Source organism: Mustela nivalis (assembly GCF_964662115.1).
Source record: "Mustela nivalis genome assembly, chromosome: 5".
NCBI lineage: Eukaryota > Metazoa > Chordata > Mammalia > Carnivora > Mustelidae > Mustela > Mustela nivalis.
In genome coordinates, this window is record NC_139024.1 from 126,229,003 (window position 1) to 126,256,152 (window position 27,150).

The window sequence follows — 27,150 nt, forward strand, 5'->3', positions numbered from 1 at the left end:
ACATATCCAGTTGAAATTTACAAACAGGAAAGAAAAAACTTATGAAATAGGAAAAAGATGATGGCTCTCTTTGTTATACTGTGATTGTCTTGTTCCCTTCCTGGTGTGAATTTTCAATCAGCCAGGGTAGATGAGTGACTCAGAAAATGAGTAGTTAGGTCCTGTCAGCACTGTGAGACGCACAGTGGTGCAGTGGGAGTAGCCGGGGCTGGTCCTACACATACCAGCTGGGCTGCCTGCGTCAAGGTCGCCTGGTGCCCTGAGTGCTCTGTTGTGTGACGCTAACAGTCCCTCCCCTTGCAGGCGGAGTTAGGTTTCTAAATTTTAGGAATTAAGGTTTTAGATTTGGAAGGAACTTGAGAGACCATATGCTCCACATGTCTCATGATGGAGATTAAGAACGGACACATCCCAAAGGTAGCGATTCTCTGGTCCTAGGTCTCTGTCCCCTTTCACATCAAGGCATTCAACTAAGTGGTCAGCCTCCACTGTGCTTGTGTCTCTAGCCCGTTGCACTCGTGCTTCTGCCCCGTTCGTCCACACTTAGCAGACAGTCTGCACGCGGCCCTTCTGCAGCCCGTGTGTCTCCAGCGGCTCTGCTTCACTGCGGCCCTTGGCAGCGCCTGCAGCCCCTCCAGCCCCTCCAGCCATGTCCACGTTCGGCCCCTGGAGAGCTGGCCCTCCAGTGTTCTTCCCGTCTTTGCTGTTGCTGCTGTGCTCCTCGGATAGAAACACCTCAGTGAGCTCTGTGTCTACAATCCTGTCCCTTTGCAACACTGTCCTTGATAAACAGACATTGTGCGCTTTCTTGCTCAGAATTACCTTGGAGGACTTTTTTCTCCAGAAGAGCAGCTCTGAGCTCTAGAGTCAGGAAAGCCAGAGCAGCGTCAGCGCACAGTAAATCCATCATGCTCTGCCAGGCCCAGAAATGCCGAGAAAAGGATAAATAGGAAATGCGCATGGGATCAGTCAGTAGAGGTTGGGATTAGGCTTTGGCACTGTTCGTGCCAAGCGCTTGCCTTCCCTCCACACCAGTTCTGATGCTCTGGGACGGGGCACACCATGGCAGGTCTCCAGAGATTTTGGGTTTTCTTACAGTGTGTTTCCTCACTACCTGACTGCCCATCCTCAGATGTGGGATGCCTCATAGAGCCCAGCAGGGGCTTTGGGGCCTTTGTTGTGGTTTTTTTTTTTTTCTTTCACTGTTCGACTTCCTTTTGAATGGGGTTGATGCTTTCTAATGTGGGGGGCAAGAGGAAGTGTATCCAGTCCACTTGATGGCAGATGCACTGTGAGTGATTTCTCACCAGCTCCCGGAGCACCGAGCTTGCTCTTTCTGCCGTTGGGTAAATTTAAACTTGGAGTCCACTGCTCTGAGCGATTTCCCAGGTTGCTGCTAGGCGGTCAGTTTTAGCTGATTGAGGAGACAGCAGTAGTTGGTACTGGGGAGGTACTTGGGAGGGAGAATGAGGCAGGCAGAGAAGATGAGGGGACTTCAGGTATGAACGGTAGGACAGGGAAAGAGAGTGGAGGGGGTTAGAGAATGGGAGAAGAAGGGAGAAGAAGGGCACGAATGGGAGAGCCCGAGGAACGTGGAGGAATCATGCAGTTGTACCCACACTGACCTAAAATAGCTCCATCCCCTTGCCTGGGCCCTGTGGCCCGGGCCAGGCTGCGTCGGTGGCTTCTACGACCTCCCCGCTCCTCACCCCTTGCACTGGGGCCTGCTGCACAGACAGTTTGTCATGAAAATTGATGGCGTTCAGGTGCAGGTGCCTGAGCGCTCTAAGGCATGGGGGGCGGTGGGGGTGGCAGGTTTTAACTTTGGGAATTACATTTCTCTAATTGTCTCTACTAGCCCTCTCTGGACTAGACAGATTTTGGAGAGAATTGCCACAGAATTTAACCAGTTACACTTTCATGCTGTTCAGAGCAAAGGCATGCCTCTTCTGGACAAAGTAAGACCAGCAAGTGTTGGTTTTGATTTTCAATTTGCTGTTTGCGAATTTCCTGGATGATTTTGGTTTGACCTAGCATTGCCCCTGATAATTGCTACTCTACAGGATTTTGAAGCTAGCTTTGAATTTTTTTTTTTTTTCAGTGTCTCCTGCTTGGGACCCTGCTTCCATTATGTCACACTAGATAGATTTTGTGTAAAGACACAAGCGTAGTCTCCAAACTATGCAAGTAAAATTAATTCTGAATTTCATGTAACTTGACACATCATATGATGTAGTCAGAGTTCATTTATCCAAAGCCCTTGACTGGGTTTAAATGCACGTTTGTCAGATTTACTTCGTAGCTTAAGAGGCAAATAACTTTTTGTCATTCCGCAATTGTCTAAACTTCACTTTGATGAAGCCGACTTACTTTCAAAGAAATCATAGGGAGGAGACGCCTCAGTGGCTCAGTCAGTTAAGCCACTGCCTCTGGCTTAGGTCATGATCCCAGGGTCCTGGGATCGAGTCCCACCTTGGGCTCCTTGCTTGGCAGGAAGCCTGCTTCTCTTTCTGCCTGTGTCTCCTTGTGTGCTTGTGCTCTCTCTTGACAAATAAATAAATAAAAACCTTTAAAAAAAAAAAGAAAGAAAGCAATCATGGGGAGAAGAGATTCATTGTTATTCTCTAGGAAATGTTGGGATTTTAATCTTACATATATTCTGGTAGAATTAGAGGCTCGCTTTATATATATAACACATATGTATATAAATTATACACGTATATTTGAGGTTTTAGAAACTGTGGTGCCTGGACCTTCTTTCCTGGTCTCTCTGTTCTTGCAGCGTATAGCCCACATTACGGCCATGCTGCAGCAGTCCCTGGGAGGCCTGCTGCTAGAAGAGCTTCAGACTTCCAATGTGGACATCATACGGCACTGCCTCCAGACTTACGCTACAATTGACAAGACACGGGATGCAGAGGCGTTAGTCGGTCAAGTACTGGTGAAACCGTACATGGATGAGGTTTGTGCCCCCATGCACCTCATTCCACAAACACAGAGCATCTAATCTGGCTTCGTTTCTTGACTGGGTGCGAGAGAGCTCAGGGCTCTTCCTTGAAGATGCTCTTAGTTCCTGCTCTTCTGGTTGTAAGAAAAGGTTGGTCCCGCTTGGTGCCCATCAGCATGGCAGGAATCAGGCATGCACTCTGGTCTCTTACAGTGATGCCATAACTCAGGGATCATCTTAATTTAGTAGGGGTGAGGGACTTGCCTAGGAAGAAGGTACAGATCAGAACATTTTCAGGTCAATTTCCATTTCCTTAAGTTATACGTTAATGAAGTTGCCGAAAAGCATGACCCCACCAAGGTGCCCATGCCCACTGGAGGAGCTGGAAGACAGCTCTGTGCGCAGGGAAAGTCTGTGAGGGGAAGCGTCTTCGCAGAATTGATGTGGCCTAAGTCTTGAAGACCATGGGGGAGTTTGCCAGGCTAGGAAGGTGGGAGGGAGGGAATATTCAAAGATAAAGGGCTTTGAAGGGCGAGTTAGCGGGGTAGTACCTTAAGTCCAGAACTTGGTTACCCAGTGTTCTTGACCTTTAAGGATACAGTTAAATACAGGGAGTCAGTGTATCCTGCCTCTGAGCGGCCGGAGTATGGGCTGCACCATGTGAGGCCGCCAGCAATCAGCAGCTTCCAACTTAGAGAGCGTCGGTTTCATCTAGTTCAAGCTGACAGAAGTCATGAAGCCAGTCTCAGCGTTTGAGGGCTTTCTTCCAGTCACCTGCCAGTGCGAGTGTTCTTTCTGTCTGGTAAGTATAAAGCTACCCACCATGACTTCAGGATGAAAGGCTTCCAGTTTTAAAACGAGACAGTATCCCAGTGATAGAAGTGAAATTGAAGGATTAATTTCAGTAATCTTCTCAGCTTCATTAAGACTACTAAAAGTAAATGATCTGTCAGTTCTTTGTATGTATCCTATTATAGTTCATAGCTCTCTCTGTGGGGGTGAAAAAGATCACATTATTCTTTGTCACTAAATGAAAATATTTTAGTTATTTAATTTATGCCCTTTTCATTGAACTGAATCTAATATGCTAAATTAGGGAAGTACTTTACGTTTCCGTGTCATTAAATGAACTGTGGCCACGTTTGTATTTTAAGTTTGTATGCTTGTCATTCACCTCCTGCAACTCAGCCTCACCAAAAAAAATTAAATACTAAAGCAAAATAAGATGTGTTTTCTTCCATCACTTTCCATCTCAGCCCTTTCCCTGTTCTGGAGACGGTAGAGGATAAGGCCAGGGTGAAGATGGTACAGAGCTGTTGTCTGCAGATACAGTATTTCGCTTTTAAGCTCAGAAGGGAAGCAGATGAGTGTGTGTGATGTTTTAGCTTCAGGCCAGTCTCTGTCCCTCAGCCTCTGTGTCCCCCAGGGTTGGAGCAGTATTCCCAAATCCCGGGACCTAGATTTTCATGCCATTGTTACTTACCTCCTGTTTAGAAAGCATACTGAGTGGGGAGGAGGAAGGACGAAGTGCATTTTTAAGGTTTACACGATTCTTTTCTCTGTAGTGTATAGTTCATACTTCTCTTTTAGGTGCTTTAAAAACAAACAAAAACACAAACAAACAAAAAAATAAATAACTAAAAATAAAACGCTCTTCCTTCTGCTAGGTGATTGTAGAGCAGATCGTTGAGTCTCATCCAGACGGCCTGAAGATCATGTATGCTAATAAGCTCCTGGAGTTCGTTCCTCACCACTGCCACCTTCTTCGAGAGGTCACAAGAGGAGCCATCTCAAGGTGACATAAAATGCTGTGTATGCACCTGAGCTCAGTTTAGTGACCACCTGTCACCTCCTCATGTGCCGATGATCCCTGGCTGTCCTGTCTGACCCGGGAACGTGGGAACGTGTGCTCTTCCCTATTTGTTACCAGTGCTGTGAGGCAGGTGTCACTTGCCTGGGTTTACAGGGAAGGGAATGAAGAGTGGGGACAAATCTCAACGGTGACATTTGTGTGACTCCAGAGCCTCTGCTTTTCTCTTGTCTATACTGTCTCCTTAACCAGGCTCAAAATCAAAATTGGTTTCCTTCCATTATTGTGATGTCATCATCGGTCTAGAAATACCAATTCATTTTAATTCAACACGTTTTATACTGATGGCAATTAAAGTCATGAACGGTTTTCCCTTCCTCTCTTATTTCATTTCCATGGCTTTCCAGTTCTGTTTCATGAATATCCCATTACCTTCCACCATCTCCGTCATCCCAGTCCAGACCTTTGTTGCCTTTTGTTCGAGGGTAGCGGGCTCTCCCCACCTGGTCTCCCAGCTCCACCTGTCCCTCTTCATTGCAGCCCTCAGCTGTCCCACCTGCCCAGAGCTCTTCAGCCTTCCTGAGTCGCTCGTGGCTTCTCATCGCCCACAGAAGAGCATCCAGTCTTCCTGGCGTAACCTGTGACCGTTGGTGCTTGAGTCCTAGTGGTTCTCCGCTGTAGAACTTTCTACTGTGGAACTTTCCCCCATACCACTATGGTTCCTGGCCAGACAGGAGCACTTGACCTTCCCTAACACACCTGGTACAGAAGATCCCTGACTTCACCTTGGTTCAGTTTATGGTTTTTTGACTTTTTATAATAGTGCAGAAGTGATATGCATTTAGTTTGAATCTTTTCCCAGGCTGGTGATCTACAGTAGGGTCCTCTTTTGTAATGCTGGGCAGGGGCAGCGAGCACAGCCCCCAGGCAAACCACGTGATCACGAGGGTCAGCAACCAACACACTTGAACCGTCCTGTTCTGGCTTTCAGTGCAGTGTTCAGTAAGTTACATGAGATACCAGACACTTTATTGTGAAATAGGCTTTGTGTTAGAGGATTTTGCCCAACTGTGCAATACTGTAAGTGTTCTCAAGACATTTTAAGTTTGGCGGGGCTGAGCTCTGATGTTCAGTCGCTTAGGTGTTTTCCATGCATTTTCAACTAAAGAGATTTCCAGCTGAACAATGGGTTTATTAGAAGCCGAGGCCGTCATAAGCCGAGGAACATCTGTCTATACTGTGCGCCTCTGTGTTTTCCTTCATTGCTTCCTGTCTCTTATTCCTTTGTCTTTCTGTTGATCTGTCACTCCACATGAAGCTCCAGTCAAATGCAACTTCTTTTTTTTTTTAGGTTATTTATTTATTTACTTATTAGAGAAAGCATAAGCAGAGGGGGAGGCAAAGAGTGAAGCAGGCTCCCCACTGAGCAGGGAGCCCAATGTGGGACTCAATCCCAGGACCCTGAGATCATGACCTGAGCCACCCAGGCGCCCCCAGGCTATGGTTATTTCAAGAAAAAGTCCTATTTGTGAATTCTTCATCTAGTGAAGATGAATTAAAATCAGAAAGTCAACTCTGCCACCTTTAAAAACCCAGGAACAGAAAAAAATCAGCAGGTCTCCTGATCCTTCCTGACTTCCTTTTTTTTTTTTTTTTTGATTTATTTATTTGAGAGAGAGAGAGAGAGATAAAGAGCACACCACAGAACACATGCAGGCACAGGTGAATGGGCCAGGTGAATGGACCTGTGCCAAAACAAAGAGTCAGATGCTCAACCAGCTGCAACCACCCCCCCCCCCGTCCACCTTTTACAGGTGGGTTACATCTACACACTGTTAGGCGCTTTGCCTGGACCCGGCTAGTCTTACAGCAGTCCTAGGACACTGTCTCTTGCCCAGTGTCTCTGGTCAGTACCAACCCATGCCTCAAGTGTGGGAATGACTTCTTCCTGACTCCTTTTTTTTTTAAGATTTTTTATTTTATTTTATTTATTTGACAGAGATAGATCACAAGTAGGCAGAGAGGCAGGCGGAGAGAGAGAGAGGAGGAAGCAGGCTCGCTGCTGAGCAGAGAGCCTGATGCGGGACTCGATCCCAGGATCCTGAGATCATGACCTGAGCCGAAGGCAGCGGCTTAACCCACTGAGCCACCCAGGCGCCCTTCCTGACTCCTTCTTAACTCCCTGTCCAGCCTGGGTTGCCCACCCCCCTCCAGGCTGTCCTAGTTGTATATATTGGATCTCTGTAGATAGTGGGCACCATCAGATCCTCACCTGTCGTGGCTGGCGCAACAAATCAACCAGGACCATGAGGGTAAGAGGATGAAGAAAAGAACTCGAGAAGCAAAGAGATGGGGGGCAGGAGGAGCACTGAGGAGGATGTCCAACAGTGCTAAGTTTATTCAAAGCCTTAAGGCCATATATATAGTGACATTACATCTGTGTTTAGTTAAGCAACTATGGTTCCTCATGACGCCAAATGGCTGATGCCAGTACAAATACAGCAAACCTGAAAGTAAATTATGGGCTGTACTAATGCAGCAAGGACCAGCAACAAACTTTTTAGACCAACCGAATTGTTCTCATTTGTTTAGTAAGCGTGTGGGAAGTCACGTAGGCGAGCGCACAACACATAGCACAGACTCTTGCCCAGTGCTACTGAACTTTTCCCGTCCTAAACCTTTTGTTAGGTTATTTGGACTTTAACGGAGGCACAAGTCAGGGTCTGGTTTGGTTCTCGTCTCAAGCCTTATTGTGGCCTCCCACACTCACCGAAATCAGAACATGGCTCAGGGTTATGGAGTGAATATACCCTTTAGGAAACATTAAAGGACATAGCATAACTGGTCCGGGGTCACCCAGCCTGTGAGAGGCATGGGTGAGATTCAGACTGCACTGGGTGCCACAGCCATTTTCAGCTCACCTTAATGTCCAACCTGGTCCCAGAAGGTTCCTGCTCAGGACTTTGCTTTGTGCTGAGCTGGGCTTGCTTCCTGCCTTTGAAGCCATTTTCACAGTGTATCCCCAGCCCACCCTCTCACATTGAGCATCAGTGCTGCCTTGGCTGGCCTCTGTTGATCGTGCCATTCCTCTCAATCCTTCTGTTACCCCTCCGGCCCACTGTCCTACTGCCCTCTGTCCGGTGGGCCAAGTTCTGAGTTTCTTGCCTGCACTTCCTCTTAACTGTGTTCTGTTGAAATCCTCTCTAACAGGGAAGACCTGCTTATCAGAACAGCTTGATTTGGAATCCATCTCCCCTGGAGGTCAGAGCTTCTGACCATCATTTCCCCAGCCTCAGCACTGGGGATGCCTGCCCAGCCTATTCTGGGTGCTCGTGGAGCTCTGGGATCTTGGAGAAGATTTGCCATGAAAATAAGCATTTATACATAACACGGAAGAGAAGATTTGAGGAAATTGAGTGGGTGTCATCTGGTAATGTTTGTGTTAGGATGGTTCTGAAATTTCTGGGCCCTGAGTTACCAAGAACCCTAGGTTGCCCAGCTGGAAGGACCTCAGATAGATCAGCTGGGCTCCTCACCTCATTTGACAGATGGGAAGTTGAGGCCCAGAGCTTAGTGCCACAGAGCAGGAGTGAGGAGAGATGTTAGTGACAGGAAGAAACCATAGGGTAAGCACAAAGTGGCTGAGCCTGGGCTTTGTTTATGCAAATGAGTTGCTAAAACAGTGGGCCTGAGGCTGCTGACTCTATCTAGTGGCCAGCAAGAAGTAACACCAGCCCACACCTTCTGAGGTTTAACTCATGCCAGGAATGATTCTCAATGTTTTATTCGTGGGCACCTGGGTGGCTCAGTTGTTCAGCTGAGGTTATGCTCCCAGGGTGCAGGGATCTAATCCTCACCAGGCTTCCTGCTCAGTGGGAAGCCTGCTTCTCCCTTTCACACTCCCCCTGTGTGTGTTCCCTCTCACCCTGTCTCTCTCTCTCTGTCAAATAAATAATAAAATCTTAAAACAAGGGCGCCTGGGTGGCTCAGTGGGTTAAGCCGCTGCCTTCGGCTCAGGTCATGATCTCAGGGTTCTGGGATCGAGTCCCGCATCGGGCTCTCTGCTCAGCAGGGAGCCTGCTTCCTCCTCTCTCTCTGCCTGCCTCTCTGCCTACTTGTGATCTCTCTCTGCCAAATAAATAAATAAAATCTTTAAATTAAAAAAAAAATCTTAAAACAAGAACAACAACACCAAAATGCTTTATTTGCCTTAGGAGATAGGGTCTGTTATGGCTACCATTTTAATGCATGGAAATATGGGCACAGGGGAGCTAAAGGAGTCCAAGGTCACACAGCTTGCAAGTGGAGAAGCCAAGATTTGAACCCTGGGCTGCCTGCCTGCAGAAACTGTATTATTTTTTCCCCTTGTGTATGTCATTTTTAAAAACCTTTCCCTGAATTCTAACAGAGATGTGTAAACATTGTTAAGCATGTAGTTTATTGATCATCACAAAGCTTAGGTTCTGAAGCATTGCAGCAAGCTGGGGTGGGCTTTGATGTCAGAACTGGTTGGAATCCAGTTTCTGGTGCTGCATGATCTTAGGTGACTTACTCAGCCTCAGTTTCTGCACTGAGTTTGGCAGCCTTGTGATGAGTAGAGCGTGTGATAGTGCCTGGCGAGTGTTTAATAAATGGTTTTCTCTTCTTAATAATGAAAATTCTAAGTTGTGTTGGTTTTGTTAAGCAGTCCGAATACCTTCCTCATTGGTCAGTTGCCTGTCAGTCGCCTTGTAGGTACTTGTGATGAGTCACTTTGGTAAGTCACTATATATAGCTGAAACATTTGGGGGTAGTTGGGGGACACCACCCCCCTGCCCCCACTGCCCCTGCATTGAAAGTCTGTAATTTAAAATGTTCCACCTGTGCCTTTTTTTTTTTTTTAACATAACCACTTTGGGACAGTGAAAGTTATATGTCTTCTCCTTAGGGTTGTGACGGAGCCTTTGGGGACCTGCAACAGCTTACTTCCAGTTTCTGTCTGGCATACTGATGGGCCAGAACTTATTTTAACAACATTCCATCACATTCCAGGCACCTGGAAGGAGGAATATGTTGAACTTCTCGGAAATTATTTTTTGGAACTGTTTTTATCCTGATGAATAACCCATTTAAAAATTGAATGACCATTATGGTGGACGTTTCCACTCTACATAATGCAAACTGAAAAACTCGTTGTTTTCAGCTGCTTCTGCAGCAGTGGGAAGAGCAAGCCTGTGGGAGTCCTCCCCAGGTTGGCCCCAGCACAGAGCTGCATCATTCTACACACCCCTCATGCCTTGTCTCCTTGTCTGTGAGGTGGTAATGATGGTGCAGGGAGCTCCAGGGGTTGTCGTGAAGGTTACAGAGATGGGGGGTGTAAACTTTGAACAGTGTGCCCCACATAAAATGCAGATCTGGTGAGCAGAGGCAGCTGCTCACATTAATTGTTGATGCCAAGGCACTGGAGTTCCACAACAGCCTATGCCTTTCTTTCCTGGTCCTTTTTGTCTCAGCCACCACCTTAGAGAAAGTGACTCAGCAAGGCTGGTGCTTGTGGAGCCCTCTACAAAGCCAGCTAATTCACATGGGCGATGCCCTGGAGATAAGGGGGTTTCCTGGGTGGTAGGACCCCATTTCAGAGGCTTAACTAGCCGGTTTCTCCTAACTGGTCCTGTCCTCCAGGGTCAAGATGAAGGCCTGCCAGGAGACTGGTGGTCTCACCAGAGTTTTCCACTGGAAGCATGAAGGACCCCATGGAGCCTTGTGCAGAATGACATGGGTGTTGGGGGGAGAACAGGGGGGACATCGCCTGTACCATCATGGGCAGGTTACTATATCTGGCTCACGCCGGCTTTCTTCCCATCTGGGAAATGGCAGAAGACCATGCTTTTTCACAGGAGGGATGAGGGTTTAGGGAGGTATTTGATGACTGTGTTGGGGCTGCATGAGTAACAGAGTTGATGGAGGGGCCTTGGAGTCACAGACTTGGGTTCAGGCCCCTGCTGCTGCCACATAAATGTAGATCGCTTGGGTAAGCCATGGACCTCAGTGTCCTCCTCTGTGCACTGTGGATAATACCTAGCATGTAGGTCTGTGAGGGGTACAAAATAGAAGGCCGTATTAGGAGCTTAGAGCAGAGCCTGGTACTCACTAGATTGTAGTTTTATGGAGATACTCTGGCATCACTGGTGTTGCAGACCTGGTCCTACCCTCTGGAAACTTTGGCTGTGTGACAGATGGCTTATGAGGCTGTGGCTGACAGAAAGAAGTGGTGTCTGTCTTTTCTTAAGATTAAGGGTACAGAGGGGTGCCTGGTGGCTCAGTCGTTGAAGCATCCAACTCTTGGTTTCAGCTAAGGTCATGATCTCAGGGTGGTGGTATTGAGCCCTGAGGTGTGCTCTGCTCTCAGTGTAGAATCTGCTGGAGGTTCTATCTCCCTGTATTTTTGTGTGTGTGCTCTCTCTGTATCTCTCTCTCTGTGTATCTCTCCCTAAAATAAATAAAGCTGTAAAAATAAATAAATACATACATGCATAAGTTAATTAATTATGGGTACAGAAATCAGTGATGGAGCTGGGCTGATGGGACGCTTGGCAGCAAAGACAGGTGCACCCTGCTTGAAGGCTCGGGGGTAGCTGCGGTGTCACCAGTGGTGATGGGGGTGTGAGGAAGTTGCCTCGTGCAGCATCCAGAGAGGAACTTAGATGGGGGGGTTCCAGGGAGTAAATGCCCATGGGTAGGAAGCATCTTCAGATGAATGTCAGAGGGTGTCCTCATGGATGGGGAGGCACCCTTTCTCCCTGAAGCTGCCCACGAGTGGAGGTGTGCCTGCTGGGGACATAACTAAATCATTGGGGTTTAGCCTCCTAAGCTGTTAATTTATGAAGATGTGGCCAAGACCTTGTCTCACTGCTTTTTAAAGAGAAGTAAATTAAACTGTTGTTTGGGATGGTGTTGTCTTCCAAAGGCTCATTCAGAGTCAGTGGCAGAGCTGCTGTGGGCTTTCCAACTTGTCTTGAAAGCCTGGTCCAGGCAAGGGTGAGGGATATTCCCATCTCTTGGGGTCTCTTGCCCTCTCTGTTTATGGCGGAACGTGGTTTTGTGACTGATAAATAAACAGGCATCCTGTGCAGATCCTTCATCTCTTCGTGTGGCTGCCGTAGAGGAAATTCCCATTCACTGGGCACAGACTGTGGCTGGACGGGCGATGTGGCGGGGCTCTCACTGAGCATTCTCCTTTCACGTAATCCCCGACCAGATATGAATTTTGTGGTGTTGCCACTTTCCTGCTGGCCAGGAGGGAAGTTGAGGCCCAGGAAAGTTACACTTTCTCACTGTGGTAAGTGGCAGAGCCATGTCAGCCGGTCCAGACCCTGGATTTCAGGTCTGTTTGCTGTGAGCATTTCCTCTTGTGTTTCCAGCTTTTGGCCTGTTTGACCTATCAAACTACTGATGGTGTATTGATAATTCTAATACTCTCGACATTGTGAAAGATTAGCTCTTCACTTTGTGCTAGAAATGTTTCTTGCTCTATTTTTCTTTTAATTAAAAAAAAAGTCAAAGTCCCACGTTTCTGCCCATTTGAATCTCCCTGAGTCTCCCTGTTGTGAAGTGGTTGGGTTTGGGGATTTCTAGGGCAGGGGCCTAGTTGGTGGTGGCTTTGCCTGGAGGAGCCCATGGCTCAGGACTTAGAGTGGGGACTGGAGCAGTGTGAACTGTGGCCTGAAAATGTGTTCATGTGTGCTGAGGTGGTGCCCAGATTCTTTTGGAGGATGAACTGAGGTTTTGATCAGTAGGTTAGAGAAACACTTGATGGAATAACACTGATAATTTTGTTTTTGTATTCAATCCTAATTTTGTGTTTTCGTTTTCGTGTAGTGCAGTGTGCTCTATGTTCTAAGAAAAAATTGGCAATCAATTCATACAGTATCATGATTTAATAATCCTTCCTCACTCACTGGGTCATATTTCAGGTTTTTATATGTAGTTTTTATATCTGTAGTTCTGTTTCTGAATTCTGCATTTTGATTCATTCCTTCATTTTTAAATTTCTTATTTTAAATATTTTATTTATTTGAGAGAGAGAGAGAATGAGCTAGGAGCAGGGGCAGAGGGAGAAGGAAAGGGAGACTCCTCACTGAGCATGGAGCCTGATGTGGGTCTCAGATCCCAGGTCTCTGAGATCAGGACCTGACCCAAAGGCAGATGCTTAACAGACTGAGCTACCCAGGTGCAGCCACATTCCTTCATATTTTTATTTTTACTCCAGTGCTGCACTGTTTGGCTGGTTGCTTCAGTTTCTGGGAGGGAGGGAGATGACCCCCTCTCCTGTTCTTCTAACAAGTTTGCTTTTGCTGCGTTGACTGGAGAAGGGCCAGGCTTCCTGAAGATGAGTAGGATGATTCAGTGACACCCAAAAGGCAGTGGCTATCATTGTTCCCACTGTGCTTCAACAACTTCACCCACTGACTCTTTGATGATGGCAGCCACCAGCAAATCTTCTGCAGAGGACTGCTGCCTTGGGATGCTTTTCTTGTGGTGCTGGACTTCATTCCCCCTGGCAGCCAGTACAGCTAGGATTAGAACCTAGGAAAAGTCCCATTAGAACCCAAGAAAGTGGGGTGCCTGGGTGGCTTAATCGATTGTCTGCCTTTGGCTCAGTTCATGGTCTTAGGGTCCTGAGATGAAACCCTGCACTAGTGTCCGTGCTGGCTGTGGAACCTACTTAAAATCAAACAAACAGAAATCAGCCCAAGAAAGTACCATCCTTTGTGTTGTTCTATACTGTGGATCAGATTTTATTTTTCTTTTCTTTTTTTTTCTTTCTACTTTCTTTTTAAAGATTATTTATTTGTCAGTGAGAGAGCACAAGCAGGGGGAGCAACAGGCAGAGGGAGAGGCAGGCTTCTGGTTGGGTAAGGGGTCTGATGTCAGACTTGATCCCAGGACCCTGTGATCATGACCTGAGTCATGTTAGGCTGCTGCCTAACAGACTGAGCCAACCAGGCATCCCCCAGGATCAGACTTCAATAACCCTACCAGATTTCTTTAGCTTTGACATTTTAAAGGACAATGAAAGCTAGCTAAACCTACACCAGGATTCTGCATCTGCTGGGGCTGTGCTGTCCGGGCCTATGTGCCTCCTGTTCTTCTAACCCCATCAATTCCACCCATGTTTTAGCCAGAGAACTGTAGGCAGGTGTGGGTGTGTCACTGAAAGCTTTGACTCATCATTCATATCTTTATTGTAAGCTTATAATCTTTCTTTTTTTCTTTTTTTTGGGTAAGATTTTATTGATTTGTTTGTTTATGAGAATGAATGGGGAGCAGAGGCAGAGGGAGAAGCAGACTCCCTGCTGAGCAGGAAGTCTGACATAGGGCAAGATCCCAGGATTATTTATGACCTGAGCCCAATGCAGATGCTTAACCGACTGAGCCACCCAGGCGCCTCTTTATTTTTTTTTTTTTTTTATTGATTATCTGCTTTTCTGAGGCAGCGTTCTACCTGGGTTTTCATAACTCCACACTACGGTATTCTTCCACTAGTGTGGCCTGTTTTGAGGTAATTCCTATACATTCTGGCTATGCTGCTAAATGATGATATGATCTTGGACTCTTTTTTTTTTTTTTTAACCTCTCTGAGCCTTGGTTTCCTCTGTGCTAATGTGGATAATATACCCTCTCTTGCAGATGTGTGGAGGGCCATGGCTGACTTGGATGCAGTTGGAGTCATCTCACGGCACATGGAATACACAATTTATCTTGCTTCCTGTCTTGATAACGACATCTTGGTTTTCATGCTGTCTTAGAACAAGTAGAACTTGACTTACATGTAAGTTGTAAATTCACGTACTTTTGACAGAGGTGTTATTTTAGTTTAGTTTAGTTTAGTTTAGTTTAAAGCAGGCTCCACACCCAGTGCAGAGCCCAGTGTGGAACTCAAACTCACCACCGTGAGATCAAGATCCGAGCTGAGATCAAGAGTTGGCCGCTCAACCAGCCTAGTCACCCAGGCATCCCTTCTGTTTATCATTTTTCAAAAAATGTGACACGTAACACTTTCTCTGCTTGGACCTGTCCTCACACCTGCTATGCTGGTCTGGGGGTCAGACGTGTAGCTGGTGTGGTGCTGGTGAAGTTGAGCAAGAGAGTTGTTAAGTCTTTTTACCCTAATTGCTGTTGTCCTATTATTTCCTTTTTATCTTAAAGATTTTATTTTATATCGTGGTGATATATGCTAAAACTGTTGCTTCTGGTCCTGCATTAAAACTTGAATATGTAGGGCATTTTTTAAGGATTCATCCCTGGAGATACAGTATTTGTTTTTCTCTGTCTGACTTATTTTGCTTAGCACAATACCCTCTAGGTACATCCATACTGTTGTAAATATCAGGATCTCATCCTTTTTGATGGCTGAGTAATATACCATTGTGTGTATGTACCACTTTGTCTTCTGTTGCTGGACACTTGGGCTGCTTTCATATCTCGGCTATGGAAAAAAAATGCTGCAGTAGGCTTAGGGGTGCATCTGTGCTTTCAGAATGTTGAGTCTGATGTGTCAACTGCCACAACAGTCGTGGCAACTCAGGAAGGGAGCCAGGTGCAGGAGGTAAGAGAAGGAGTGCAGCTTTAGGCAATCTGAGTTGAGGTGTCTGTTGGACGTGCAGGTGTAGGTTCTGGTTGGACAGTCAAAATGTAGGAATGGGTGCTTGGGGGAAGAGAGATGCAATCATGCTGTTGCCAAGGGATATATTCCTTGTAGAGAGAGTGACAGTTAAGGATTTAGGGTAATTCCTTCTTTTCTTGGGCAGATAAAGGGGAAGAATAAAGGAGTAGTGGATGGAAGGGGAGGGACGTGGCTTTGATGCCAGGAAGGCATTTTTGCACAGATGTCTAGAGAAGAGAGATTTCAAGGAATGAAATGTCAGCAATGTTCGATGATGTGAAAAGTTGCAAAGCAGCTTGATTAGGGGGTGGGGGTAGATCGAGGAGGTTGTCACTGAGTACTGAAAGAAAATGGGAGGTGAGTAGTGGAGTCCTAAGCCAGACAGAGAGATAGAGTGACTGGGCGTGAGACCATGGAGGTCACACACAAGAATAGCCTTTTAGAAAGTTTGATGGTAAAGACACAGACGATCATAACTCCAGACATAGCTTGGACAAGGGTGGGTTTTACAGGCTGTGTTTACCTATTTGCAGGTTGACTGAAGGGAGATGACAGATGGTGCATGCTGCTGGATGTTGTGGGTTGAGATGGGATCAGGTATACAGAAAAGCACACAGAGAGGAGTGTATGGATGCCCTGACTGCTTCTGTAGAACACAAGGCCAACATTAGGCATGGAGGGAATGGAACGTGGCTCAAGGAGATGTGCAGTCTCAGATACAGACCACATGGCTCAGAGTCTTACAGGGCTCTCCTTGCCTCTGCGTGGCCCTTCTCACAGGGTTTAAGTTTTGAAGAGTCCTTTTGTTTCTCTGGGTTTGGGGTGTGACTGGAGAGACATAGCAGAGAGCAAGGGCTGAGGAAAGACCAAGAGGGCAGGAACTCACAGAGGGGAGTCTACTACCCTCTCTGCCTTTTCTGGTATGGGCTCTCTCCTAATCTGGATGGACGGATGACCTGCCATTACTTCTTTTAAAAATGCATTTGGCTTTACCCTGCCAGAAAGCAACACATGTTTATTGAAGAATAGTGGGAAACCCCAGAGAAACTGAAGGAAGAAAATAAGCACTCAGCTGAAGACAACCATTCAAAAGTTCTGGCACCTTTTCCTCCCAACTTTCACTGAAGTTGAACAGATAAATGTATATATATGAAGTGATTTCTGGGAAAGACCAAAAAAAAAAAAAAAAAGATACCGACAACAAGAAAACAAAAAAGAGAACAAAGCAGAAGAAAACGGTGCTCATTTTCTTCCTGAGGCTGCCCTTCCTCGATACTGCTACTTGGTTTTACTACCTGCTTTTCTCCCTGGGCTTTCTTGACAAAACATGGTTCCACTACTTTTACCTTCTTCAAAGTGTTTGACAGAGTCGTTTGCTTTCAACATGGAGTTTGAGCAAAATGGACTATTGTTTTAAAATATTCTATCATGTGTGCTGTAATATCTCATCCTGGACATGATGCAAATGCTATGATAAAAAGAAGAGATGCTTTTAAAGTGATCACCAGAGTTGTGAAATTCATTGGCATGATCCTTCTTTTTTTTTTTTAAAAGATTTTATTTATTTATTTGACAGACAGAGATCACAAGTAGGCAGAGAGGCAGGCAGAGAGAGGAGAAAGCAGGCTCCCTGCAGAGCAGAAAGCCCGATGCGGGGCTCGATCCCAGGACCCTGGGATCATGACCTGAGCTGAGGGCAGAGGCTTAACCCACTGAGCCACCCAGGCTCCCCGACATGATCCTTCTTTTGAGGGTCATAATTCGTTTAATTTTTTTTTCTGCTCCAGTTTAACCTTCGCAGTCTTCAGTTGTTATGTGCATTAGACACAGTATTAGCAGTAGTGGCAGTAAAAATACTCCTGTCACCCTTTACAGGTACCATTTTACTAGCATCTCCTTACCACTGTAGCAGCTTTAAACCCTGTTTCCACCCTGTTCATTCCTTTAAATGCCTTTTCCTTAAAACCTTTTCTTAGTTTTTGGTGTTCTATAGCTTTACCACAAAATGTTTAATTGAAGATTTCTCATCTTGCTTGGTATCTGTGCATTTCCTGTATTTCTGAATTTATCATTTCTGTAATATCCTCAGCTGTTTTCTTCTGAAATTTTGACTCTGTCCTTGTGCTGTACATCCCAGAATTCTTATTTAAACCTCCCGTCTGTTGTTCGTGTCTCTCAAGCTGGCGTTCATCCTCTTCTCCTGCCTCCTTGTGTTGCATTCTGGGGAATGTCTTCACTTCTTGGTGCAGTGTTGTGAAGTCCTTCATTCGGGGCTCATCTACTGCCCCACCATTCTGGTGTGTTTTCTGTTGTGTTTTACGTCTCAGTGATTTTTGGTCCCTGTTTAACTTCCTTCAGTTCCATGTTCACACTTGGCCTGTTGCTTTTGATAGGCTCTTGATCCTTCTTCATTTTTAAACCTCTTTTGTGTTCTTAAACAATTAACATGTAATATTTTCTATTCTGTATCTGATCATTCCAGTGTCTAAAGTCTTCATTTTCCCTCAGTCTTCTGTCTCTCACAGTGGCCTCATTTCTTGCATGCTCTGTGAAGGGATTTTGAGACCAGATTTATTGGAACATAGATGTAATCTCTTTTAATTCTGTTTTTTGGTGTTTTTTTGTTTGTTTGTTTGTCTGTCTGTTTTTTCCTGGAGGGTTTGTCTTTCCTTTGCCAGCAGGCTGGGAGTGTTCTTTGTTGGGATCACTTTGGTTCCATTTGAGGGTCCTGGTTTATTAAGGAAATCTCAGGTTCAGTTCCCCCAACTTACCGTGTGGTGGGAACGGGGTCTGGAGGGCACAGGCCTGTAGAGATCCTGCAGTGAAAATGGCATTTTTTCTCTAACACCCTGATTTGTTTCTCTTGAGCTTGTTGCTTACAGATCAGGTTTTGGCTCACTTGTGTCTGCCACCTCCCTCTTCCTGCTTTCTTTCCTACAATTTTCTAAGTCCTTTGCTAGTTTTCCGATGTCTTGTATAGCCCAGAAATGTTTTGTGAATTCCATTTGCCATCACTAATTGCAAGTCTCATCCTGCAGCAGGAAGGCCGGAGCCAGACACTGTAATGCTCTGCCTCCCACAGAGGAGATTTTAATACCCTCTCCTCGTGTTCAGAAATTCTAGATTGGAGATGGAGTTATGGATACATTACCATCTACAGAGGATTAGTTGCCTATATAATAGAACAAGTATGCATTATTCTAATCTTCCTAAAACTTCCATTTTGCATAATAAATATGAATGAATAAGGAACCCACATTACTTTAGTTTATGCAGATGTTCTCTTTCTGTCTCTGGCTTTAGATGGTAGGTTGTCATTTGTATGGTTCATTCTGAAAATTGGGTAACTTCATTCTTATTTTCTACATGTTGGTGCCATATAAAGTGATGATTTATGGAGATTCAGAGGTAAATATTTATCAACATCTAAATAATTGGGGAAGGCTTCCTTTACAAAAGGTAGAATTATTAAGACCTGTTTAATCACAGAAGGGATATCCTGTAAAGCTAGCCCATAAATAAAAAGTGGATCAGAAGAAAGCAGAGAGAGGAGAGAATTTGGAAGGAGCACGTGGAGGGACACCTACTGCCTATCCCTGTAAGTCAGGGGCAATCCAGAAGGGAAACCTTGTTAAAGGAGGCAGTAGTGTTTAGATGTAATGAGCTACTGGAAACCTCACAGTGTTCTGGTGAAGCAAGTGGTGTGCAATCAAGTCCGCAGCCCAGTTGAAGTTGTGGCTTCAGGCAGCAAGCGAGCAGGCCTTTCTGTCTGCCTTTATCTCCAGTGGGAGCGACTTTTCCCCCTTGAAGTCAGCCTCCAGACATCTTTTCCTGTCGCTACACATCTGTGCATCACTGAGAATTTCTGCGGTTGCTGCTTCATGGAGATGTTTGTCAGTTTTGGGTTTTGTTTGTTTTGTTTTGTTTTTTACCGAGGTTCACTTGCTAACTTTTCTCTTCTCTTAAAAAAAAATATATTTAATCTAGGGGTGCCTGGGTGGCTCAGTGGGTTAAAGCCTCTGCCTTCGGCTCGGCTTGAAGGCATGATCCCAGGGTCCTGGGATTGAGCCCCACATCAGGCTCTCTGTTCAGCAGGGAGCCTGCTTCCCTTCCTCTCTCTCTGCCTGCCTCTCTGCCTATTTGTGATCTCTGTCTGCCAAATAAATAAATAAAATCTTTAAAAAGTATATGTGTTTAATCTAGGGGCACCTGGGTGGCTAAGTGGGTGGGTTAAGCCTGTCTCTTCAGCTCAGGTTATGATCTCAGGGTCCTGGGATTGAGTCCTGCATCATCAGGGAGCCCTCTTCCTCCTCCTCCTCTCTCTCTCTCTCTTTCTCTCTCTCTCTCTCTGCCTCTCTGCCTACTTGTGATCTCTCTCTGTCAAATAAATAAGTAAGTAAATAAATCTTTTAAAAATATATATATAATCTCTTCCAGGAAGAGATTAAGCCTGTCTCTTCAGCTCAGGTTATGATCTCAGGGTCCTGGGATTGAGTCCTGCATCATCAGGGAGCCCTCTTCCTCCTCCTCCTCTCTCTCTCTCTCTTTCTCTCTCTCTCTCTCTGCCTCTCTGCCTACTTGTGATCTCTCTCTGTCAAATAAATAAGTAAGTAAATAAATCTTTTAAAAATATATATATAATCTCTTCCAGGAAGAGATTATGCTGAGTGAAAAAAGTCAAGCAGAGAGAGTCAATTATCATATGGTTTCACTTATTTGTGGAGCATTACAAATAGCATGGTGAACAAGGGGAGATGGAGAGAAGGGAGTTGAGGGAAACTGGAAGGGGAGGTGAACCATGACAGACTATGGACTCTGAAAAATAATCTGAGGGTTTTGAAGGGGTATGGGGTGGGAGGTTGGGGGAACCAGGTGGTGGGTATTAGAGAGGGCACGGGTTGCATGGAGCACTGGGTGTGGTGCAAAAACAACGAATACTGTTACACTGAAAAAAATATATATATTTCATCTCTTATTACCATGTATTTCAAATGGTAGTGGGGGATGATGGTGTGGGACCCCATGAAGTGAATTTACACTGCCATCTTGACCACAATATAAGTGTCGTACACAGCCGTCCTGTGTCCCCTTTCGTTCTGAAATGGATTCTCTCTTCCCAGCTGTTATCAATAGAAGACAGGAGTCTTTGTTCTTGTAGGTGACTTGTCCAAGATCGCACAACTTTCGAGGTTTAAACTTTGGTCTGATTGTAGGACCCATTTTCTTTAACTCAGTGCCATGCAACCTACCATGTAGGACTCTCAATACTCTCCTGCTTTTGAAGCTGTAATCCACAGGCCACGTCTACCAGTGCATATCTATTTTTGTCTAGTTCACTCATTTATTGCACACATTTACTGGATGCCAGCTATGTGTTTCAGGCACCTTTCTAGGTGCTGGAGATATGGCAGTGGGCAAGTCAAACACAACCCCCTGCCCTCATTGAGCATGTTCCATTTCCTACTACTGGAAGCATCCACCAGGAACAATGGACTTATGCCAGAAGTCCAGCAATGATATGAGTTCCAGAAATTTCTGAATGGTTCTTTGTGGAAGTGATGATTTGGCGGCAGCCCTCAAGGTAGCTACCTGCACAGGCAAAAAAAAAAAAAAAAAAAAAAAAAAAAAGGAGGGCTGGTGTAGAAATGCCTGATGAATGTGCTTCAAGGTCAAATAACTGAGCCAGGTCTTTAAGGTCTTATTTAGCTCTGAGATTTTTCAAGAACTTTCCATGATACATAAGCATATTATAGAAAAAACCCTATTCAAAGCACACTGTAAATTTGGAGGACGATTGTCTTTGCATTATTTTTGTGATTAAATGACAGTTGATGATACAGGCACTGTTGTAAGTCACTTATCCCTGTGCAAACACTTTGTGGTAAATTCTTTTATCATCCTTATTTTTCACAGGTAGAGACTGATGCAAAGGGAGAAGTTTGGTGGTTCTCCACTGGCCACAGCTAAGCAAGCAAAAAGCAAAAAGCAGAGCCTGCATTGGAACCAGGCACTGTGGCTCCAGACCCCAACTCTTCACCCTTGGGCTTCTTGCAGCACGCCTGATTTCTTGTCACTAAGAACTTGGTGCAGGAGTTTAACGGTACCTTTAACTTCTAGTTTTTCTTTCTCAGAACTGAATCTGCATTGCAGTGCATCTCTGCATAAACATGTGTTTAATTTTGTCACCTTTAATTTTGTTTTTAGGTAAGATCTGAAGGAGTCAATCTGTTTCTTCTGTGGCTTCAAGCACTTCAGACAAACTTTGCAGAAGAGCAGGTGCTGATTTTTGCTTGCCTCGTGCCTGGTTTCCCAGCGATCATGTCATCCAGAGGGACCTGCATGGTGGAGACACTCATCAGTCCTAGCCCTGGTGTGGCGGATGGTGAGGAACATTTTAGCCAGCCTTACAGGTTGAAATGACTCTGGAAGTTCTCTTGAGGGATTCCTCAGCTTGTCATGATCCTGAATAGAACCCTTTATTTTGTAGATGGGTTTGGAGGAGGAATTATCCCCTGCTCTTGTTCACAGTAATGTCTTACAGACATTAGAATAGAAAGAATCCGAGCCTTTTTTATATGCAATGAGGACGGGAGACATTTACTGAAGTGGTGGAAACAGGAATGGAAGGGAGGACTCAGATGTTGGAAACAGCAGGAAGTGGAGACACATCATGTATCTGAAGTGTTTCCTTGGCTGTGAATGAAATTTAAATCTGCCATCCAAAACTACTGTTTATTGTCCTCAGCATGATTGTTTCACGAGTGGACATTCATCTGCTCACCCAGCCCTGTATTTTCATGCCGCATTCATGGAAAGACAGTAGCTGCTTCCTGGGAAAGTCATGGCAACCATCTGTGTCCCATGAGTTTTTAAGGAACTTGCCAGTTAGGGCCAATGATTGATTAATGCACATCACTTTATTGCCCAAAGACAGGTATTTGATCCTTAGGCTGACCGAAGCAGAATTTGGCAGAGAGAAGAATAGTTTAGAGGGAGAGGTGGCTTCATGGGACTTTGTACTGTATTTCCAACCCCTTGATGCTCGCTGGCCTGGAGTGTCGCGTGAGCAGGTTCCAAAGGAGGGGCCGATGTATTTTAATGAAGGCCATTTTTTAAAAACCCTTTGAACGTTGGTGAAAGAACTCCTTTTTTTCCCCACTCTGGAGCAAAGATATATCCACAAGAATCACTCCACTCTTGCCGGCCATATCAGGGGAAAGGATCGCTGAGGACCAAACATGCTTTTTCCTTCAAGTACTATTGAACTGTATGGTTATTCAGGTAAAATCAAAATCTTGGATAATTCAGGAATGGTCTTTCTCTTGATAGGAAAGAAAAAACATTGCTTATTTTCTCCCAGCTCATCCATATTTTGTATGTTTGCTTGTTTGTTTGTTTGTTTTTTGAGTTGACTCTTTATGATATTTCACTAGAACTTGAATATGTGCTATATCACATCAGCAAAGACCTGGCATACATAATATTTTGTGTGAGAGTGTATGTCAAGCAAACATTTCAGTTCTCCCATCTGCTTTCATATTACCATATTCACACAGAACACTTCACTTCTAACACTGTGGCTGAGGCCGTGGATTTTTCCCTCACCAGGCAACTCTGCAACACCAGCTGGGTGTCCTGTAGTTTTACTCAGCTTTGACACTGTCTGCCTTGATATGGCATCTGATCCCACAGGTTAAGGGCTCAGTCCCGTGAGACTGTTCCATCACATTCAGGTGCCAGTCATAAGTAGGAGGGGCCCAGGTTACCCACAACTTCTCTACAACTTGGCTACAAATCAGAGGTTCCTTCAACTCCTCCTCCGGTTCAACTGAGTGGCTCGCAGAACTCTGGAAAACATTTGTTTTCATTTGCAATTTATGAAAGATATGATAAAGGATACAGACGAACAGTCAGATGCAGAGACACAAAGGGCACAGTCTGGGAGGGTCCCAAGCACAGGAATGTCTATTCCTGTGGAGCTGGGTTTTATCCCCCTCCTGGTACCTGGATATGTTTACTTACCTGGAAGTTTCCTGGAACCCCTGCTATGAGGATTTTTTTTAAAGATTTTATTTATTTATCAAAGAGAGAGAGGGGGAGAGAGCGAGCACAGGCAGACAGAATGGCAGGCAGAGGCAGAGGGAGAAGCAGGCTCCCTGTGGAGCAAGAAGCCCGAAGTGGGACTAGATCCCAGGATGCTGGGATCATGTCCTGAGCCGAAGGCAGCTGCTTAACCAACTGAGCCACCCAGGCGTCTCTGCTATGAGGATTTTTATGGAGGCTTCCTTACATAGATGTGCTCTGCTTTTAGCCCCCTCCCCTCTCTGGGGGAATGTAGGGGTTGGGGTGGGGGTGCCGAAGATTCTAAATTCTAATCATGGTGTGGTCTTCCTGGTGATGTGTCCCCACTGAGGAGCCATCTTGGAGCCCACCCAGAGTTGTGTTATTAGAACAAAATATTAAACTCAAAATGGATGGAAGACCTCAATGTAAGATAGGAATTCTTGCCAGTTTTCTTAAGGTGATTCTTTCTCTCTGCTATCCCTCAAGATTCTGTCCTTGCCTCCCTTCCTGACTGCACTGTCCTATTGGGCAATCTTGCCTATTGGGCAGGTGAAATGGACCAGTAGGGTCAAAATGCACAGCTTCTAGAAGGCAAAGGGATACTCCAGTCTGCTCTCAGGACTTTGGAGTCTTTGTGTTTTTGGTGCTGGTGAAAGGAAATGAGAGAGGAGAGCAGACAAGAAAGAATGCTAAGTCATTAGAGAGAACTGGTAGGATAAAATACAGGCATGATGAGTAGAATGAGTTTAAAAACATGATACCATTGGGTGATTTTTTTAATACTCAGTAAGAATATTTTTAACAAAGTGAACCATTTAGTTTTGAAATATTCATTCTTAGCATAATTTGAGTTTTAAGATAGGATTACATTACATGATTGTCACCATTATTTGTCACCATGACTTTTTTTAAATTTTGGATAGGAATTTTAATAAGATAGCATTTTATTTCAGTAGACATTTAAGTTAAAATTTAAATGTATATATGTTCTTTCCCACATATTATCCAAAGGCTACAAATTAGAGTGGAAGAATAAGGAGAATCAAGATACTTGTTTTAAAGTTCCTTTTACACTGTTTTGAAAATATTGTCTTCCTCATTTATTTCCATCATTTACCATGTTAGCAAAATCTACAAACTTGTACTTGGTAAGTACTGATTGGGCTGGGTATAGAGGATATCCACAGGGAAGCTGCCATTCTCTTTCAAAGTGACCTTTGTTTATTTTTAAGCAAAATAGTCACTTTATTCTTATATTTAATGGTAACTTTATTGTAAGAGGTTTAAAGTTTCCTAATAAATGATTTTACCTATTTGTACAAACTATTTATTTGTACCTCAGGAAGACTGTGTCTCCTAAAATAATTCAACATGTGTCATGATTCTTCTTGGTATAATTATATTTAAAATTAAGTTTTAAAATTTTAATTTTTAATTGAAACTGTTTATTGAAGACAGTGTTTATTTTCTCATGCAAAGATGTTGAAATAAACATTCTTGTTGAAGTCTTCTCTTAACGGTGTTGAGGTATGGTGACCCCAGACCCCAGACCTTGCCCAGTGGTGAGGCAGACCATCCCAGGCCATGCAACTGCCCAGAGTAACCCTTCCTTATATCCTGGATCTTTCATCCACTACGTGCTACTTACAGCTTCTTATGGAGGGGCCAATATTTGGGCAACTGTGCAACCTAAGGGCAGTAAGCTCCAGAAAGGAAGGAAACATGAGGGAATTTCTAGTTTCACTGCTCAGGGCTTTTGGGTTTTTGTTTGTTTGTTTGTTTGTTTTCCCCTATGAAAAATGAAGGCTCACAGGACATAAGTATCCCTTTGATTGGTGCTGGGGTGGGGAAGCAAATTTTCTTCTCCCTATTATTGGAAAGCAGGCAAAATTAGTTAAAGTGAATAATCAGAAACAATTTGGGAGGGAAAGAGATCACAACAGGCATTAATCCATGTGGTGAATGTGGACTACTAATTCAGTTGTCTTTGGGTGTTTACTTACATACACACAAATGTGCATGCTTGGATCAGGGGAAAGCAGCAAAAACTTGATGCCTTTTGAAATATGTAGAAGTACTAACCTTTAGAGGTACCGGGCTGTGTATTTGTTAGCTATCTGTATATGGGTATTTTTTTCAGAACTTGATTCTGATTTGATAAAAAGTCTATATTCACTGTGGAAAACATAGTATACTTTAATATATTGAAATTAAAGTTCTTTATTGAGAACTTGTCTGCCTCATGCAAGTGCCTCCAGGTATATAAAAGGTGGGAGGTCGGGGTACCAGGTGGTGGGTAATATAGAGGACATGGATTGCATGGAGCACTGGGTGTGGTACAAAAACAATGAATACTGTTATGCTGAAAATAAAAAAAAAAGAAAGTAAGAGAGATGGACATACAGCAAGTAGTAGCTCAAGTCCAATACCATGTAGCTTTTTGTATTGATTATGAAATTTAAAGGAGAAAGAGACTTTTTTTAAATTATTCTATTTCTTTTCAGTGTTCCAGAATTCATTGTTTATGCACCACACCGAGTGCTTCATGCAATATGTGCCCTCCATAATACCCATCACCAGGCTCACCCAACCCCCTACCTGCCTCCCTTCTAAAGCCCTCAGTTTGCTTCTCAGAGTCCACAGTCTCTCATGGTTTGTCTCCCCCACCAATTTCCCTCAACTCACTTCTCCCCTCCATCTCCCAATGTCCTCTGTGTTATTCCTTATGCTCCAGAAGTAAGAAACCATATGATAATTGACTCTGCTTGACTTAATTCACTCAGCATAATCTCTTCCAGTCCAGTTCATGTTGATACAAAAGTTGGGTATTCATTCTTTCTGATGGAGGCATAATAATCCATATTGTATATGGACCACATCTTTATCCATTCATCCATTGAAGGGCATCTTGGTTATTTCCACACTTTAGTGACTTTGGCCATTGCTGCTATGAACATTGGTGTACAGATGGCCCTTCTTTTCACTACATCTGTATCTTCTTGGTATATACCGAGTGCAGTTGCAGGGTCATAGGGCAGCTCCATTTTAATTTTTTTGAGGAATTTCCACACTGTTTCCCAATGTGGCTGCACCAAGAAAGGGACTTGTTATTAATTCTGTGGAGCTGGTCAAGTCTGATACTCAAAGATAAATTCTTTCAGACATAAAGTTGTTTATACTGATTCTATTCTTCAGATTCATCTACAAGGAAAAGGCTATAAAACTAAAGTCCCATGGATTTGATTAGGGTAGTATTGGGTGTTAAAGTACCTAAAATGATGAAGAATGTCTGTACATTCTTCTAGATTTGTTTCAGTCCTAAAATATTAAATTAGTTATAATGTATGTGAAAATATCCTTACTACTAGAATTGCTTATCCTTTCTCAAATTTTCTAGTGGCTTAGTACTTAGTACTTCCACCGCTGTATGCCATAGCTATAATAAGCAAGCAGTAACAGGAGTCACCATCCCACCTTTGTCAGGTCACAAGGCAGAATCAGAAACAAGTCTACCAAAAAATGTCATCCCTAATAATTTCCGGTACTTTAATTTTAAAGTTTTAGTTGATATTCATCCAATCAAATATATAGCTGAGATATATGTTTGTGAGAAATTGAACTGTTTAGGGTGGTGGCTTACACTCACTCCCCTAATCATGTATTCTGTTTCCTTCCAGACATCCC

At 44.4% G+C, this 27,150-nt stretch overlaps 2 protein-coding genes across 2 annotated transcripts in view; both read left to right on the top strand.

Moving 5' to 3' along the window:
* LOC309865639 (conserved oligomeric Golgi complex subunit 2-like) overlaps positions 1–4,742 on the top strand; it is a 29,948-nt gene extending 25,206 nt beyond the window's left edge. Inside the window, exons 6-7 of the mRNA XM_082732195.1 lie at positions 2,783–2,962; positions 4,615–4,742. The gene's annotated coding sequence lies outside the window, so the exon portion shown is untranslated. The remainder of the gene's footprint in view (positions 1–2,782; positions 2,963–4,614) is intronic.
* LOC309865638 (conserved oligomeric Golgi complex subunit 2-like) overlaps positions 1–27,150 on the top strand; it is a gene marked incomplete at its 3' end in the record, with an annotated part of 246,407 nt that overhangs the window by 25,358 nt on the left and 193,899 nt on the right. The gene's annotated exons all lie outside the window — the stretch shown is intronic.